Source organism: Eschrichtius robustus, chromosome 20 (assembly GCF_028021215.1).
Source record: "Eschrichtius robustus isolate mEscRob2 chromosome 20, mEscRob2.pri, whole genome shotgun sequence".
NCBI classification, from domain to species: Eukaryota; Metazoa; Chordata; class Mammalia; order Artiodactyla; family Eschrichtiidae; genus Eschrichtius; species Eschrichtius robustus.
Window position 1 is genome coordinate 38817914 of NC_090843.1, and position 19783 is coordinate 38837696.

The window sequence follows — 19783 nt, forward strand, 5'->3', positions numbered from 1 at the left end:
TCTTGTCTTTCTGGTGGGCACATCCACGTCTGGTGGTGTGTTTTGGGGTGTCTGTGGCCTTATTATGATTTTAGGCAGCCTCTCTGCTAATGAATGGGGATGTGTTCCTGTCTTGCTAGCTGTTTGCAATAGGGTGTCCAGCACTGTAGCTTGCTGGTCGTTGAGTGAAACTGGGTCTTGGTGTTGAGATGGAGATCTCTGGGAGATTTTTGCCATTTGGTATTATGTGGAGGTTGGAGGTCTCTTGTGGACCAGTGTCCTGAAGTTGGCTCTCCCACCTCAAAGGCACAGCCCTGATGCCTGGCTGCAGCACCAAGAGCCTTTCATCCACACGGCTCAGAATAAAAAGGTGAAAAAATAGAAAGAAAAAAAGAAAGAGGATGCAATAAAATAAAGTAAGATAAAATAAAATAAAGTTATTAAAATAAAAAATAATTATTAAGAAAAAAAGAAAAAAAATTTTAAAGTAAAAAAAAAACAAAAACGGACAGACAGAACCCTAGGACAAATGGTGAAACCAAAATTATACAGACAAAATCTTACACAGAAGCATACACATACACACTCACAAAAAGAGGAAAAGGGGAAAAAATAATATATCTTGCTCCCAAAGTCCACCTCCTCAATTTGGGATGATTGTTGTCTATTCATGTGTTCCACAGATGCAGGTATATCAAGTTGTTTGTGGAGCTTTAATCCGCTGCTTCTGAGGCTGCTGGGAGAAATTTCCCTTCCTCTTCTTTTTTCACACAGCTCCCGGGTTTCAGCTTTGGATTTGGACCCGCGTCTGCGTGTAGGTTGCCTGAGGGTGTCTGTTCTTCGCTCACACAGGACGGGGTTAAAGGAGCAGCTGCTTAGGGGGCTCTGGCTCACTCAGGCCGGGGGGAGGGAAGGTTACAGATGCGGGGTGAGCCTGCGGCGGTAGAGGCCTGCGTGATATTGCAGCAGTCTAAGGAGTGTCGTGCGTTCTCCCGGGGAAGTTGTCCCTGGATCATGGGACCCAGGCAGTGGCGGGCCGCACAGGCTCCCAGAAGGAGCGGTGTGGATAGTGACCTGTGCTTGCACACAGGCTTCTTGGTGGCTGTAGCAGCAGCCTTAGCATTTCATGCCTGTCTCTGGGGTCCGTGCTGATAGCCGCGGCTCGCGCCCGTCTCTGGAGCTCGTTTAGGTGGTGCTCTGAATCCCCTCTCTTCGCGCACCGGGAAACAAAGAGGCACGAAAAAGTCTCTTGCCTGTTTGGCAGCTGCAGACCTTTTCCCGGACTCCCTCCCGGCTAGCCGTGGTGTGCTAACCCCTTCAGGCTGTGTTCACGTTGCCAACCCCAGTCCTCTCCCTGCGATCCAACCGAAGCCCGAGCCCCAGCTCCCAGCCCCCGCCAGCCCCGGGGGGTGAGCAGACAAGCCTCTCGAGCTGGTGAGTGCTACTCGGCGCCAATCCTCTGTGCGGGAATCTCTCCGTTTTGCCCTCCGCATCCCTGTTGCTGCGCTCTCCTCCGTGGCTCCGAAGCTCCCCGCCTCCGCCACCCGCAGTCTGCACCCGGGAAGGGGCTTCCTAGTTTGTGGAAACCTTTCCTCCTTCACAGCTCCCCCCCCCACTGGTGCAGGTCCCATCCCTATTCTTTTGTCTCTGTTGTTGCTTTTTTCTTTTGCCCTACCCAGGTACGTGGGGAGTGTCTTGCCTTTTGTGAGGTCTGACGCCTTCTGCCAGCATTCAGTGGGTGTTTTATAGGAGCAGTTCCACGTGTAGATGTATTTCTGATGTATCTGTGGGGAAGAAGGTGATCTCCGCGTCTTACTCTTCCACCATCTTCTCCTTCGCTTTATCCTTTTTTTGTGTGTATATCTATTATAGATTTTTGATTTGCAGTTACCATGAGGTTTTTATATAGTAGTGTATGTATATACATGATTGTTTAAAATTGCTAATCTCTTAATTTCAAATGCATTTTAAATACTCTGCATCTGTACTCTCCTCTCCTCATGATTACTGTGTCTGATGTCATATTTTACATCTAATTGTTTTGTGTATCCCTTAACTGCTTATTGTGAATACAGATGATTGCATTACTTTTGTCTTTTAAATTCCCTTCTAGCTTTCTGTGTGGTGATTCCCTACCTTTACTTTATATTTGCCTTTTCTGGTGAGACTTTTCATTCTGTAATTTTCTTGTTTCTAGTTGTGACCTTTTCTTTTTCACCTAGAGAAGTTCCTTTAACATTTGTATTAAAGCTGGTTTGGTGATGCTGAATTCTTTTAACTTTTGGTTGTCTGTAAAGCTTTGATTTCTCCATCAAATTTGAACGAGAGCCTTGCTTGTTAGAGATTTCTTGGTTGTAGGATGTTCCCTTTCATTACTTTAAATATACCATCCCACTCTCTTCTTGCCTGCAGAGTTTCTGCTGAAAAATCAGCTCATAGCCTTATGGGAGTTCCCTGTTATGTTCTTTGTTGCTTTTCCTTTGCTGCTTTTAGTATTCTCTCTTTAATTTTTGTCATTAAATTACAGTGTATCTTGGTGTGTTCCTCTTTTGGTTAGTCCTATATAGGACTCCTAGCACTTCCTGGAGATGGGAAGTGTGGGTCTTTCTGTTGTGACGAGTTGATTATGCAGGTGGTCTGGTAGGCTTGGTTGGACCCTATTTTGGTTGGTTGTCAGGTGCTAGTTTGTGCAGATTCTGCTGGCTGCTGTTTAGTGGAGCCTAGTCATGAAGTGGCTGGTTGTGGAATGCTAGGGGGCCTTGGGGCTAGCGCTGGCTCCTTGGTGAGCAGAATCAGGGTCTCAAAGATTCTGGGACTCTTACTTCTCCACTGGCAGGTGAAGACAGACCCTGCAGTTAGTGTTCCACTACAGGCATGCAGAGCTGGTTCCTGGAGTCTAGCTACAGGGCCCAGGGATCCCAGAGCTCATATCAGATCACTGGGGGGCAGGGGAGGAATTCCTGGTATAGTTGGGTATGGGGTCCGGTGTGTCCAGAAAGTTGAGTTGACCTACTAGTGGGCAAGGCCAGGGTTCAGCTGGTCCTAGGGTAAGGTCTAGCCTGTGTTACGGGATTACAGTTTTCTCACTTCTGGCATCTGCTCCCTGGTGGGTGAGGCTGCTCTAGAGTTTTGGGCAGGTTTCCTGGTGGGAGGGGCTGGTGTCTGCCCACTATTGCATGGAGCTGGATCTTGGCCCTCTGGTGGGCTGGACCATGTCTAAGGGTGTGTCTGTAGGCATCTGTGGCCTCTTTAGTCCCTAGGCAGCCTGTTTGCTGATGGGTATGGCTGTGTCCCCACCCATTTAGTTGTTTATCCAGAGGCATCCAAGCACTGGAGCCTACAAGCTGTTGGGTGGGGCCAGATATTGGTGCTAATGATTTAATATGTCAGCTGCCAGGAGTGTTCATGCTGCTGAATATTCCCCACTACTATGTCTGCCACCAGAATCTCTGTCCCTAGGGTGAGCCACTGCTGCCCCTCACCTCTCCAAAAGACTCTCCAAAACAGGCAGGTGGGTCTGGCCCAGTCGCCAATAAAATTACTGCTTTTTCCCTAGGTCTGGTGCCTGTGAGATTTTCTGTGGTCCTTTAAGAGTGAAATCTCTACTTCCCCCAGTCCTGTGGTGCTCCTGCAACTAAGTCCTACTGGCCTTCAAAGCCAAATGCTTTGTGGGCTCATTCTCTCAGTTTCAGAACCCCAGGCTGGGGAGTCTGACATGGAGCTCAGAACTATCACTCCTGTGGGAGAACCTCTGCAATGTAATTATTCTCCAGTTTGTGTGCTGCCCACACAGGGAGTATGGGATTTGATTATATCATAAGTCTTCCCCTCCTACCTGTCTCACTGTGGCTCCTTCTTTATGTATTTAGTTGTAGAAGATCTTTTGGCGTAGGTTCCTAGTTTTTCATTAGTGGTTGTTCTGCAGATAGTTGTGATTTTGGTGTGCCCATAAGGGGAGGTGAGCTCAGGGTCTCTCTACTCTGCCATCTTGGCCACTCTCTGGTACTTTCTATAATAGAGTGTATGTAATTTTAGATATTTCTGTGCAAAATTAAATATACTTCAATTTATTGTCCATTAATAGTGCCCATTATCTCTTACTTCTCTTCTTTGACAATGCATTTTAATAATGCTTATGTATGTCTGTACAATTTTAATGAATTTACACATAATCATATTTCCTTGTAAATGTTCATAAGTCTTATCAGCACTATTTTGTGGCTACTTTTCTACTTTAGGGTAATGTCAAATAAAAAACAAACCTGAACTTACTAAGGAGAGACTTATGTTTAAAAGGATTCTTGCCCAGGGTTGGGGGTTATTGTAATAAGGAGAATACTTCGACCATAAGATCTGTGAATGTCTCAGGAGTGAAGCAGAAAGGTCTTTCTTTTATAGAGACGATTCAGCAAGGCTAGAAACCATGTGCGGGAAAGTGAGATGAAGGTGGCCTGACTGGAGAATAGAACAGAGAATATCTTACCCTGAGACCAGTTTGTTCTCAGGAGGGGCTGAATACTGGCTCAGGCTGAGGCTGGGCCAAAGTTTAGGGGCCTGGAGGAAGGAGAGATGCTTAACCAGTGTGGTTAACAAGCATTTTGCTCTAACTGATCAGTGGAGTAAGCAGTTTAGCCAATCCTTTATGAGGCAATGAAAAGGAATTTAGAGATACTGTTTCTGGATTTGTGATATATGAACAAGGGGTGTGTGTGTGAGTCTCATCTAAGTCATAGGGGGAAAGCTGGTCCTTCTGTTGTAAGCTGTTTTTTGGAACACAAAGGGTGTGGGAGTTTCTTAACCTCTGCTGTTTTCCAGGATCACAAGACTCAAGTAAAATTCATTGCCAGTAAGAACCACATAAAAATTAGGGTTATTATTAGCTTCAAGTAACAGAAAACTGGGTTAACAATGACTTAAATTAAGAGGGGTTTATTTTTCTCACCTAACAAGTAGTACAGAGGTCAGCAGTTGCTGACATTGGTTTAGATGATCAACAATGCCAGTAAAACTTTGTCTTTTTAATCTGCCTTCTCATGTTTTTTTTTTTTTTTTTCTCTTAGGCACAAAATAGCTGCTGCAGCTCCAGGCATCATATCCATATTCAAAACAGGAAGGAGGTGTCATATTGTCACCTCTACCTGCCTAAGAGACCAGGAAAGTTATTAACCATGCACATGGCTGTAGGGGTTCTCTTAGCAAGAAAGAGAGTATATACTATAACAAATCTTCTGTGTCTTCCAGGAATTGTAATGACTGATATGATATTGAATAAGTCCTTTACTATCTGAAGTGTAGGAAGTTAAATATCCTATAACTCAAGCATTAGAAAAGTATGCAGTGTGTTTTACTTTAGATAAAGAAATTGAGCCATTCTTAGAAGTGGTTTTCTGGAGGAGCTTCAGGAAAAGCCAACGACCTCTTGAGTAAACTTGTTTGGAGTCATTTATTGAAATGTGAGTACATTTGGACACATAAATGCAGCAAATGTTACATGGGGATTATATCTCTAATTTGAAAGAGACTTACATATCAATAATAAAAACATTGCCCAAATAAAACTAAGATTTATGCTTTTTCCTATTAAATTGTACAAACAATAGTAGCCAGTCCTGGTGAGATGCTCCTTTGCTACTAGTAACAGTATAAAGTGTTAAAAAAACTTTCTTTAAAGTTTATAAAAAGTATAAAGAGCCTTAAAGTGTTAATGTTCATTACCCTAAAATTTATCTCTAATAAATCTTGCTGCTTTTCTAATGAAAAAATTATACATATACCAAGTTGTCTATATGGAATAATTGTTCCAGCAATATTTATAATTGAAAAAATATATGGAAATAGGAATGACTTACAAGAATAATTTAATTGTTCTTGCCATAACTTCAAAATAATATTGTTGAATATAATAAGAACACAAGCTATTTATACCAAATTAATCACATTTTGTAACATGTAAAAGTATTTATTTACTTAAAAGAAATATGTCAAATATTGCCATTAGGTATTTGTGGATTGTGGGGTTACATGCCATTTTAATTTAATTTACTTTATTATTTTTAGCATTTTCTAATTTTCCTAAATGAATATTAAGTATTTTTGTAATTACAAAAATTCACGCTAATTTTTGAAATTTTTGAAAGACATAATAATAATGTAAGTTTGTTTGCTGAGAGAATCTTAAATGATGGGTGAAACCATGTCCTGATCCAAGAATTTCAGCCCTTGAAAAGCACATTTTATTGATAGACTAGGAAAGGTGTCACTGAACATTTTGTTTCTCTGGAGTTCTGGCATTTCTCAGTTCTGCCACGAAGGGAGTGTTTAAAGGAAGTTGTCACAATAGCTCATTCTTCAGTATTCACATAAATCACATCATTCTATTTTCTCTTCTAGAGAGCTTTCTGTTTTACTTTTCTGTGATATGTACACAACTGTGGTCTCTAAGGGCTACAACTACGTTCAGGAGGGAAGGGAACCAGGTCCAGGAACTAGTTTGTCCTAATTCATGCATTTAACCAAAGCTAACTCATGTGAAGTTGGGGAGAACGTTATCTCAATACATAATTATCCCTTATGCTCAGTATGTGTGGAAAATGGGTACCCACTATTCCTGAACAGAAGCTAACTGTCTCTCAAAGCTGATTAAATCATGTGTGGGTTTAGGTGTGTGGTGTGTATAAACTCTCACTCTCTTCCCATCTGTGAGCTTGAGGAGAGGGGCAGGAGGGGAAGGAGATGCTTCTCTTGAGTCCTGCCCTTCATAGGGGGCATACATGGCACATCATGTAAGGGGGTCAGACCTACCAGTTTGTCATTTACTGGTTGGAAACCCTTGGTATAAAGCCACATACTTTTAGAGGTGAAACATCCTTATGAATTCAATTTCAATTATACCTTCCATTTACTGCCAGGCACTTCCAAATACATCTGAGATTCCTAAACTGAGATGTGCTTAACCCTGTATTATGCCACCTGAGTCAGGAGACCCTTGAAACCTCAGGATCTCTAGAAAGTTTCCCCATGTTTACCCCTTGACTTCACATAAGTCCCTGGAGCAGTGTTTAAGAAGATGGGTCCATTTGTGTTCAATTTGCAAAAAACATTGTGTTAGCACCTGGAAGTATGAGTCCATCTAAAAGTGTAATTTTTATTCCTTTCTGTTTGTTTGCTTTTGCAATTAAATTAATCTAAAATCCATTGGTTTAGTCTTAACAAAAGACCTTTTAGGCAAGGTGAAGCTCATGAATTGTACAGAGAGTAACAGTATATTGCAGCTGACTGCAGCCCAGAACTCTCACAGATGAGGATACAGATTAACAGAAAAACAAGGGAAATCTGTTGTACTTAGAAATTTAGACATGGTCTTTTACTGACTAAAAGGGACTAGTATGATTTAAAAGTCCCAAAATTGAGGTGGTGGACTTTGGGAGCAACTGTAGACTTGGGATTTGCTGTATGAGACTGACTACTTTCTGATTTTTATGTTTAACTTACTATAGTTTTTAACGCATGTTATCATTGGTGGATTTGTTTATTGGCTTGGTTGCTGTCTTCTTTTTTTTATTTTAATAATATATTTTTTTATTTTAATAACCTTTATTTTACTTTATTCTTATCTTCTTTCTTTCTTTTCTCCCTTTTTTTCTGAGCTGTGTGGCTAACAGGGTCTTGGTGCTCCGGCGGGGTGTCAGGCCTGAGCCTCTGAGGTGGGAGAGCTGAGTTTGGGACAGTGGACCACCAGAGACCTCCCAGCCCCATGTAATACCAATCAGCAAGATCTCTCCCAGAGATCTCCATCTCAATGCTAAGACCCAGCTGCACTCAACGACCAGCAAGCTCCAGTGCTGTACACCTCATGCCAAACAACTAGCAAGACAGGAACACAACCCCACCCATTAACAGAGAGGCTGCCTAAGATCATAATAAGTTCACAGACACCACAGAACACACCACTGGACATGGTCCTACCCACCAGAAAGACAAGATCCAGCCTCATCCACCAGAACACAGGTACCAGTCCCCTCCAACAGGAAGCCTACACAACCCACTGAACCAACCTTACCCACTGGGGGACAGAGACCAATAAAAACAGGAACTACAAACCTGCAGGCTGCAAAAAGGAGACCACAAACACAGTAAGTTAAGAAAAATGAGAAGACAGAGAAATACTCAGCAGATGAAGGAGCAAAGTAAAAACCAACCAGAACAAACAAATGAAGAGGAAATAGGCAGTCTACCTGAGAAACAATTCAGAGTAATGATAGTAAAGATGATCCAAAATCTTGGAAAGAGAATGGAGAAAATACAAAAAACGTTTAACAAGGACCTAGAACTAAAGAGAAAACAAACGATGAACAACACAATAATGAAATTAAAAATTCTCTAGAAGGAATCAATAGCAGAATAACTGAGGCAGAAGAACGGATAAGTGACCTGGAAGATAAAATAGTGGGAGTAACTACCACAGGGCAGAATAAAGAAAAAGGAATGAAAAGAATTGAGGACAGTCTCAGAGACCTCTGAGACAATATTAAACACACCAACATTTGAATTATAGGAGTCTCAGAAGAAGAAGAGAAAAAGAAAGGGATTGAGAAAATATTTGAAGAGATTATAGTTGAAAATTCCCTAACATGGGAAAGGAAATAGTCAATCAACTCCAGGAAGGGCAGAGGGTCCCATACAGGATAAATCCAAGGAGAAACACACCAAGACACATAACAATCAAACTATCAAAAATTAAATACAAAGAAAAAATATTAAAAGCAGCAAGGGAAAAGCAACAAATAACATACAAGGGAATCCCCATAAGGTTAACAGCTGATCTTTCAGCAGAAACTCTGCAAGCCAGAAGGGAGTGGCAGGACACATTTAAAGTGATGAAAGGGAAAAACCTACAACCAAGATTACTGTACCCAGCAAGGATCTCACTGAGATTCGACAGAGAATTTCAAACCTTTACAGACAAGGCAAAGCTAAGTGAATTCAGCACCACCAAACAAGCTTTATAACAAATGCTAAAGGAAATTCTCTAGGCAGGAAACACAAGAAAAGGAGAAAACCTCCAAAAACAAACCCAAAACAATTAAGAAAATGGTAATAGGAACATACATATCGATAACTACCTTAATTGTAAATGGATTAAATTCTCCAACCAAAAGACATAGACTGGCTGAATGGATACAAAAACAAGACCCGTATATATGCTGTTTAAAAGAGACCCATTTCAGACCTAGGGACACATACAGACTGAAAGTGAGGGGATGGAAAAAGATATTCCATGCAAATGGAAATCAAAAGAAAGCTGGAGTAGCAATTCTTATATCAGACAAAATAGACTTTAAAATAAAGACTATTACAAGAGACAAAGAAGGACACTACATAATGATCAAGGGATCAATCCAAGAAGAAGATATAACAATTGTAAATATTTATCCACCCAACGTAGGAGCACCTCAATACATAAGGCAAATGCTAACAGCCATAAAAGGGAATATTGACAGTAACAAAATCCTAGTAGGGACTTTAACACCAACTTTCACCAATGGACAGATCATCCAAAATGAAAATAAATAAGGAAACACAAGCTTTATATGACACATTAAACAAGATGGACTTAAGTGATCTTTATAGGACATTCCATCCAAAAGCAACAGAATACACATTCATCTCAAGTGCTCATGGAACATTCTCCAGGATACATCATATCTTAGATCACAAATCAAGCCTTGGTAAATTTAAGAAAATTGAAATTGTATCAGGTATCTTTTCTGACTACAATGCTATGAGACTAGATATCAATTTTACAGGGAAAAAATATAAAAAATACAAACACATGGAGGCCAAACAATACACTCCTAAATAACAAAGAGATCACTGAAAAAAACAAAGAGGAAGTAAAAAAAAATACCTAGAAACATGACAGTGAAAACACGGTGACCCAAAACCTATGGAATGCAGCAAAACCAGTTATAAGAGGGAAGCTTATAGCCATACAATCCTACCACAAGAAACAAGAAACTTCTCAAATAAACAACCTAACCTTACTCCTAAAGCAATTAGAGAAAGAAGAACAACAACAAAAAAACAAAGTTAGCAGAAGGAAAGAAATCATAAAGATTAGATCAGAAATAAATGAGAAAGAAATGAAGAAAATAATAGCAAAGATCAACAAAACTAAAAGCTGGTTCTTTGAGAAGATAAACAAAATTGATGAACCACTAGCTAGACTCATCAAGAAAAAAAGGGAGAAGACTCAAATCAACAGAATTAGAAATGAAAAAGGAGAAGTAACAACTGACACTGCAGAAATACAAAGGATCATGAGAGATTACTACAAGCAACTCAATGCCAATAAAATGGACAACCTGGAAGAAATGGACAAATTCTGAGAAAGCACAACTGTCCGAGACTGAACTATGAAGAAATAGAAAATATAAACAGGCCAATCACAAACACTGAAATTGAAACTGTGATTAAAATTCTTCCAACAAACAAAAGCCCAGGACCAGATGGCTTCACTGGCGAATACTATCAAACATTTAGAGAAGAGCTAACACCTATCCTTCTCAAACTCTTCCAAAGTATAGCAGAAGGAAGAACACTCCCATACTCATTCTACAAGGCCACCATCACCCTGATACCAAAACCAGAAAAAGATGTCACAAAAAAAGAAAACTACAGGCCAATATCACTGATGAACATAGATGCAAAAATCCTCAACAAAATACTAGCAAACAGAGTCCAATAGCACATTAAAAGTATCGTACACCATGATCAAGTGGGGTTTATCCCAGGAATGCAAGGATTCTTCAATATACGCAAATCAATCAATGTGATACATCTTATTAACAAATTGAAGGATGAAAACCATATGATCCTCTCAATAGATGCAGAAAAAGCTTTCCACAAAATTCAACACCCATTTATGATAAAAACCCTCCAGAAAGTAGGCATAGAGGGAACTTTCCTCAACATAATAAAGCCCATATATGACACAGCCAACGTGGTTCTCAATGGTGAAAAACTGAAACCATTTCCACTAAGATCAGGAACAAGAACAAGGTTGCCCACTCTCACCACTATTATTCAACATAGTTTTGGAAGTTTTAGCCACAGCAATCAGAGAAGAAAAAGAAATAAAAGGAATTCAAATCGGAAAAGATGAAGTAAAACAGTCACTGTTTGCAGACGACATGATACAATACATAGAGAATCCTAAAGATGCTACCAGAAAACTACTAGAGCTAATCAATGAATTTGGTAAAGTAGCAGGATACAAAATTAATGCACAGAAATCTCTTACATTCCTATATACTAATGATGAAAAATCTGAAAAAAAATTAAGGAAACACTCCCATTTACCACTGTAACAAAAAGAATAGAATACCTAGGAATAAACCTACCTAAGGAGACAAAAGATCCGTATGCAGAAAATTATAAGACACTGATGAAAGAAATTAAAGATGATATAAACAGATGGAGAGATATACCATGTTTTTGGATTGGAAGAATCAACATTGTGAAAATGACTATTCTACCCAAAGCCATCTACAGATTCAATGCAATCCCTATCAAACTACCAACGGCATTTTTTTACAGAACTAGAAAAAAAAAAAATCTTAAAATTTGTATGGAGACAGAAAAGACCCCGGATAGCCAAAGCAGTCTTGAGGGGGAAAAACAGAGCCAGAGGAATCAGACTCCCTGACTTCAGATTATACTGCAAAGCTACGTTAATCAAGACAGTATGGTACTGGCACAAAAACAGAAATATAGATCAATGGAACAGGATAGAAAGGCCAGAGATAAGCCCACGCACATATGGTCACCTTATCTTTGATGAAGGAAGCAAGAATATACAATGGAGAATAGACAGCATCTTCAATAAATGGTGCTGGGAAAACTGGAAAGCTACATGTAAAAGAATGAAGTCAGAACACTCCCTAACACCATACACAAAAATAAACTCAAAATGGATTACAGACCTAAATGTAAGGCCAGACAGTATAAAACTCTTAGAGGAAAACATAGGCAGAACAGTCTATGGCATAAATCACAGCAAGATCCTTTTTGACCCACCTCCTAGAGAAATGGAAATAAAAACAAAAATAAACAAATGGGACCTAATGAAACTTAAAATCTTTTGCACAGCAAAGGAAACCATAAACAAGACGAAAAGACAACCCTCAGAATGGAAGAAAATATCTGTAAATGAAGCAACTGACAAAGATTAATCTCCAAACCATACAAGTATCTCGTGCAACTCAATATCAAAAACCAAGCAACCTAACCCAGAAATGGGCCAAAGACCTAAACAGCCATTTCTCCAAAGAAGATATACAGATTGCCAACAAACACATGAAAGTATGAACAACATCTCTAGTCATTAGAGAAATGCAAATCAAAACTACAATGAGGTATCACCTCACACTGGTCAGAATGGCCATAATCAGAAAATCTACAAACAACAAATGCTCGAGAGGGTGTGGAGAAAAGGGAACCCTCTTACACTGTTGGTGGGAATATTAATTGATACAGCCACTATGGAGAACAGTATGGAGGTTTCTTAAAACACTAAAAATAGAACTACCATATGACCCAGCAATCCCACTGCTGGGCAATTACCCTGAGAAAACCATAATTCAAAAAGGGTCATGTACCCCAATATTCATTGCAGCTCTATTTACAATAGCCAGGACATGGGAGCAACCCAAGTGTCCATCAACAGTTGAATGGATAAAGAAGATGTGGCACATATATACAATGGAATATTACTCAGACATAAAAAGAAATGAAATTGAGTTATTTGTAATGAGGTGGATGGACCTAGAGTCTGTGATACAGAGTGAAGTAAATCAGAAAGAAAGAAACAAATACCATATGCTAACACATATATATGGAATCTAAAAAAAAAATGGTTCTGGAAAACCTAGGGGCAGGACAAGAATAAAGATGTAGATGCAGAGAATGGACTTGAGGATACAGGGAGGGGGAAGTGTAAGCTGGGACAAAGTGAGAGAGTGGCATGGACATATATACACTACCAAACGTAAAATAGCTAGCTAGTGGGAAGCAGCCGCATAGCACAGAGAGATCAGCTTGGTGTTTTGTGACCACTTAGAGGAGTGGGATAGGGAGGGTGGGAGGGAGACGCAAGGAGGGGTTATGTGGATATATGTATACATATAGCTGATTCACTTTGTTATACAGCAGAAACTAACACAACACTGTAAAGCAATTATACTCCAATAAAGATGTTAAAAAAAAAAAGAAAAAGAAAAGAAACCTAAAAGTGGAGTAAGGACACAATAGTAAAACTAATCATACTCTACTGACATCTGGTGGTTACCCTGATTTTCAAACCTTAAAATTTATTTATGAATGCCTAATTTTGTTTCACTGCATTCTATCTGAGAATGTTGTTTGTGGTATATGATGAATGAGCTTTGTTGGGTTTTTAATTTTTTACTGTGTTTTTATATCTACTAGACACTGTACCTGGGCACAAGCTTTCGGTGGTAATGAATCTGTCTTTTTCTAGAATTCTGTGCCTTGTAAGTTATCGGTTTATCATTCCTATAAGGTTTTCATATCAAAGCTTCTTGTTAACTGAAGCCACAGAGGCTTCCAGATGCAGTAACTTCTTTTGTTTTTTTTTTAGAACTCCATGAAGAAGAATGCAACAGAGAGGTAGTGATCTACTGGAAGGTGAAGTGGCCTTCTCTCGAGTTCAACAGAGATGTATCCTTTCCAAAGATGCACCATTACTCAGCTTTCTAAGTGTTTACATGGCCTGTGGCCGTCACCCAGTGGTGGTATGTCCACCTGGTGTGGAAAACATTATCTTAAATTCTTGCAGAAGCATCTGCTAAAGCTGTTCCCTCTTACGTGTCTTTCAGAGACCTCAGATGTGATTTCTGGGCCTGACCATGTGGAGCATCTGTATTTGTGGTCACAGGAGGGCAGCTCATACTTTCCTGAGAAATTTTCTAGGGCTTGAAATTGTTGGGCCACAGAATTGGGGACCTGCAAAAAACTTTTGATAAGTAGTATTCAATACACTCCCTCTATCTTTAGAGGAGGAAGTAGGGACCCAGAGAGGTAATATGACAGAGGCACACAGACAGGTGTTGCATGGCTGAATTGGGGCTGGATCTCAGGACCCACATTTCCAGGTCTCTCTACCTTCCCTCCCGTTTTGATGACTCCACAGCATTCCCTCCTCAACTACTGACTTTGGACACTGTATATGTTTCTTACCCTCAGTTCCCTCAATTATGATATGAAGCAGTTGAATGGAATGTGAGGAATTTTAGCTGACACTTCAAGGTTCTAAGAAGCCTGGCTTAGGACAAACCCAGGAGGGTTTGATGGACATTTGCTGGGTGGGAGGATGAGGTAGAATATAGGCAGGGACAGGTGAGATTTCAACTCCACTGTTCTCTTCAATCATCGCAGCTGAGTGTTTCACACACTCAATTCTATAAAGGATCCTTTTAACAAAGGGACTCGGAGATTTAAAAAAAAGTGTTTGAAAACCACTGAACTGCACGATCACTAGGCTCTTTTCTAGCTCTAACATTCTTTAAGTCTGTATGTTCCTAAATAATTGTTCTCTAGAAAGACAGGGAGGATGGGGGTGTGTTTGTGGGTATTGTTTGTGTGTGTTTTGTGTCTGTCTATCAACTAGATTATAAACTACATAAGGGTTTATTTCTGGCACAATTCCCACAGACTGCTAGTTAGTTTGTATACAGGTGGTAGGAATTCAACAAATTGTAGTTACTTAATCCTTTAGATTTTATGTGGTTTTCTCTCCTCCTGCCAACAACTGTGCAGGGTAGGAGCCATCATCCCCATCAGACAGGGAAGGAAACTGAGGCAAAGGGAAGTTCAGAACCCGCTCAGGTTCTCATCAGTTCTCACCACTAGTGGGAGGTATAGGCAGGCGTGGGTCCAGCTCCAGCTGTGTCCAGAGAAGGTGATCTGGATCAAGGCAACCCCACCAGTCTGACCTCACAGGGATACTGCTGGTGGTTGTTCTCAGGAGTGGACACTTGGGGCTCCTTGAAGTTCTATTTCATTGGCTTTCCTATGCCACACAATCCGATAATGACTATCTTAGTCTTTGTATTGTATATACACATACGTCTCTCCTATAAGGGCTATTCAATTTTTGAGAACAGAGAACAGTGTAGAGGAAAAGAACATTAGTTTTGAAGGGAAAGATTCCAGGTTGAGTGTGCGCTCATTTCCTGGTTTGCTGTGTGAACTTGGAAAAGGCCCTTCACTTCTCTGGGCCTAAGTGAACTGGTAGTTCTCCAGTCATAGGCTATGTGGCATGCTGGACCTTCCAACCCTGCAAAGACCTCTGCCACATTGTAATCAACACATCAATTTAATTTTTCCACAGTGGAGTATCAGGTGATGTCTATCACAGAAGCTGAACGAATTGTGGGACAATATTTGCTGCAAGGAAAAAATAAAAAGCTTGGGAGAGAGGAAATCCAGAGCCAAAGCAACATCCTTTCTTCCCTAAAACATTTAAGAACTTTACTCACCCGTACCTAGAGAGTGGGGGCAATAGACCATCCTGCAGGGTGCCTGGGGGACGGGCAGACCACCGTGGGTGCTGTAGAGACTCTGAGCTGGCCTGGGGCTGGGGTCATGGCTGCTGCAGTAAGTGAAATTATATTACACTTAGAGTGATTTTTTTGGGATTTTTTTAGGCTTTTAATTCCTTCTCCTGTGAAATCTAAAATTCTGCCATGGGAAGGTCTAATGAACACATTGAAGAGCTGAGCCCTGTGCAGCTGTGTATGTCTTACCAGGTTTTGGCATCAGATCTGGCTTCAAATTCAGGTTCCATCACTTCAGCTGGACTATGGGATCTTAAGGAAGTTTCTTTATTTCTCTGATCCTCAATTTTGTCATCTATAAGATGGGGATATTTATGTTGAACTCACAGGGACTTTCTCAGGATCAAAACTGATGTTAAATGTAAAGCACATGATGTATGTCCATGGTAAGGGCTAAGTTAGTGGTGACTCCTGTTGTTCCTTAGGACTGAATTAGGTTCCCTGTGATAACGCCATAGACATAGTGGTTGTTCTGTGAGTATTTATTGAGTTGAAATGGCTTTGTTATTCCTGGTGAACCAGAGCCAGCAAGAGCATCTGCCTACTAAATATTTGAGTATTAATGTGTCTTCTTATGATCTCCAGGTGTAAATAACCTTGCCTGACCATCCTCTGTGCATAGAGGTCAGTGATTGGGGCTTAGCAGGAGGACAGAGAGAAATGACCCCATTGTTTACTGAGCACTTATTCTGCTCCAGTCTCTCTCCACTGTCCCCACCAAGTCTGCCTGCAGGGCAGTGGTACCCTCTTTTCTTGCATAGGGAAACCAATCTCAGAAAAGGTGAGTAACCAACCCAGGATCACACAGCTGATAAGTGACCAGTCCTCTGAGATCTCATTGACTTCTTGGAGAAAGGAGTAGGCTCCCCACAAATTAAAAACAGCAAGGAATCACTCACAGGTGGGGAATGCACCTTCTCAAATGAGAACACCAGGTGGGAGGAGCCACAGTTTTGCAGGGCAGGTCGGCAGACAGGGCAGGAAGTGAAGTAACAATGCAAGGGAGCAAATGCTAAGTGGAGGAACAGAATCATCTCCCTTTGCTTCTGGCTTGTGGGCTTTCCTTCTGCTCATCTGAGATGCTGGCTGTGATGTCATGCCTTGACTGGAGGTGTAGTATGTCTACGTGCAGCAGCACCAAGAGATGGAGTTTAATGGGCAGAAGGTCCACGTGATCCTGGCCCAGAGCCCCTCTATGCCACAGTTTCCAGAGAAGTCAGGCATGCTCTGGGTGAGGCAGTTCAAGCAGTGGCTGGCAATCTAGAGTGATGGCAGGAACCAGAGCAAAAGTAAAAAGAGGACACGTGTTGGCTCACTGACCAGGACCACCCATCTAAAGGTCACATAAAATGCATGATGCTTACTCCCATGGGTGCAAAAGAGTGAGACTCAATTTACCCCCAGAATCTTGGCTACAATGCAAGGTGGATTTTTAAATCTGATCAATTCATTCTTTGCTGACTCTTGCATTGTCCAGATGAAATCAGAACATCCAAGTGAACTAGAAGGTTTAGAAACTCACTTCGGGCTGGCCCTGTCCATGCACACACCAGCCGGTGGTGGGAAGGAGGTCTGGCAGGACTGTCTTTGAGGATGCAGCTCCTGCTCAGCAAAAACCCAGGGACTCAGGACCTGCCTGCCTTGAGTTCCTTCTTCAGGAGAGAGGCTGGGAGGGGTCCATGCGGCCACCTGCTGGACTGGAATGGGTGTGGCCTTGAGGCTGTGGCAAAATCTGAACTGTAGTTGTGACATGTGTTAGATCTGCCACCTTGGGCTTGTCACCCCACTCTTCTGAGTCTCCAATTTATTATTTGTAAACTGGGGTTTAATTTTATCAACTCCTTGGGATTAAGATAATTAAATGAGAGACTATATCCAAGTGTCTAGCCGTTGCCAGGTGTTTAATAAATAGCAGCAGAATGTGCCTTGGCTGTTTTTCAAAATGTTTACATGTAAGTCTCCCATAAGCCAAGGCAGAGGGGAGAATCCACTTGAATTCCATGTTATCTCTCTCCTTACTATCTGGGCCTGAATATAAAGTTGGAAGTTTTGCAAGGTTTACTGCTGTATCTTTAATATGTCTCCTCCTTCTAAATTGTCCTTTTTTCCCCTCTCTAGTTTTCATGTATTACTTCAATAGCCTGGATTGCCCAGTTCCAAACTGGCTCTTTAAGTGGGATGCCAAGGTGAGATCCCAGGAGGCAGGAGGGGAAGTGTGTTTGACAAATGTTGACTTAGCCCATGGGGCTGTCAGCCTGAAGAGACGTGCTGTCTCAGCCCTCATGATGCTCTTTTAAGAAGCAGGTCTGTTGAGTGACTATGGTTAGTACTGGTGTTGCCAACACCCAGAATAGAGGCTGGGACAAAAGACAAAGTATCTTTACCTGGAATGCCAGCACCTCCCTGCTCTTCCCCTGAGATCCCACCAGGATCACTCTCTGGAACCTCTGGACAATAGCCTGCTCCTTGTAGGAACAATGGTGCCTGTGGACCCTTTATCTGCTCATGGAGGAGTTAGACAGGCCAACCTGGCTCGGGAGACAATCAGACATGTCCGAGCCTGCAGAAGGCTCCAGGGTTTTTTACAGTTTTTCTTTTTTTTTTCTGTAAGGAGAGGGAACCACAGTGGTACCCAGATCACTAGGGACTGCCTAGGACCTGGAATCATAGCAACCATTCCGTCTGCTTTGTAAGGTCCTACTTACTGGCTGGAAGGCTCACCAGTTCCCTGGGAGAGTGAAAAAGCACATAGGATTTGAGTCAAACACATCATGTATTGAATCCTGGCCCTGCTTCTAACTGGGTAATCTAGGGAAGCCATCAATTTCTTCCCTTTTAAAAACAGAGATGGATATTCTCACCCTGCAGAGAAGGAGTAAATAGAACAATGTTTGGGGAATTCTTACCACTTTCTAATGCTATAAAGCAAGTCCTTTCTCTCATTTCTTTGGAAGAATCCCACCACCCAATCCAATACCATTTCCTGTTTTTAATTTTTTCTTTTCAAAAAATGATGTCTCAGAAATAGCTTTTTTTTAGCAAAAGCTGAAATATACAGCAAGGTCTTATAACACTGGCCCCTGATATCCAGCCTTACCTGTGCCCTGTGTCTTACATTTTGTCATCATCTGTGGCAACATTCTATGGAAATCTGGTTAGGGGCCCTATTTTCATATTTATTGCTCCCAAAGCCATCTTCCTTTACCTTTGCCACATCCCAAAGAATCAGGAGTAATCGCTGGGAGGACATAGAAGTGACAGTCTTCTTTCCTTTGCAGAAAGGAGTTCCCACCTACTTGAAAAACATGGTGAATGCTTGTCGTAACTATCCCAGGAGATCCTAAGAGAGAGAATTGGGAGCTCTGTGTCCATGGAATGATGTCCCTGGAAGTGCCACAATTACTGATGCTCAGCTTGCCTGTCACTTTTTCGTCTTCAGAGGCCTGCACATTCTCCAGAATGTTGTCCCAGATTCCTTTCCCACTCTCCCCACCCCGTGACTGGCTGTTGAATGTGGGTCAGATTAGGGAAAACTTTGCTTGTTTCTAAAAAGGGAAGTCCTCAGTAGGGAACATAGCCATTCCATTGTGCCGTTCTAGGGGGATGGTAGGTAGCCGACTGACAACACCACCTCAGAGGGACTAATCCTGGCAAGTTGGCTCCTTCCCACGTGTGATTCCTTGCAATCCAGGGGGGTGATTTCCTGCTGAAGTTACACTGCCTTCAGAGCTGACTCTCAGTGCACCAAGACTGGACAACACGTGCTGATGTCCATTTGCATTATGCTTTACTGACTTGATTTGGCTGGAATTGAGATGATAATCCACTGTCTCTCCCCATTCCTACTTGTGGAGGATCACAAGCTGTTTTGATTTCAAACCGTTTTGAAAAACATTGCAGGCCTGACTAAGTGCATAGTGTGATAACATTTTTTTCTCATCAGCCATGTCTGGGTTTCTCTCTTTCCCATATGCCCCTGGGGAAGGCTGTCCGTACCTCACTAGCTCTGCATTTTACTGGAAGCTGAGGCATCAAGACAGCTCTGGCAGTTAGCAGAAGACAACTTTCTTTGCACACAGCATTGAGTTAAAGATTCTTTATATGCAATAAATAAATTCCCTTTATCAAATGATGGTGATGTTGAAGGGATAAGAATTCACAGCCAG

The 19783-nt window shown here is 41.5% G+C and overlaps 1 pseudogene; it reads left to right on the forward strand.

Moving 5' to 3' along the window:
* The window catches only part of LOC137755165 (phosphatidylcholine transfer protein-like), a 127069-nt pseudogene extending 108108 nt beyond the window's left edge, over positions 1–18961 (forward strand).
* Positions 18962–19783: the final 822 nt, after the last annotated feature.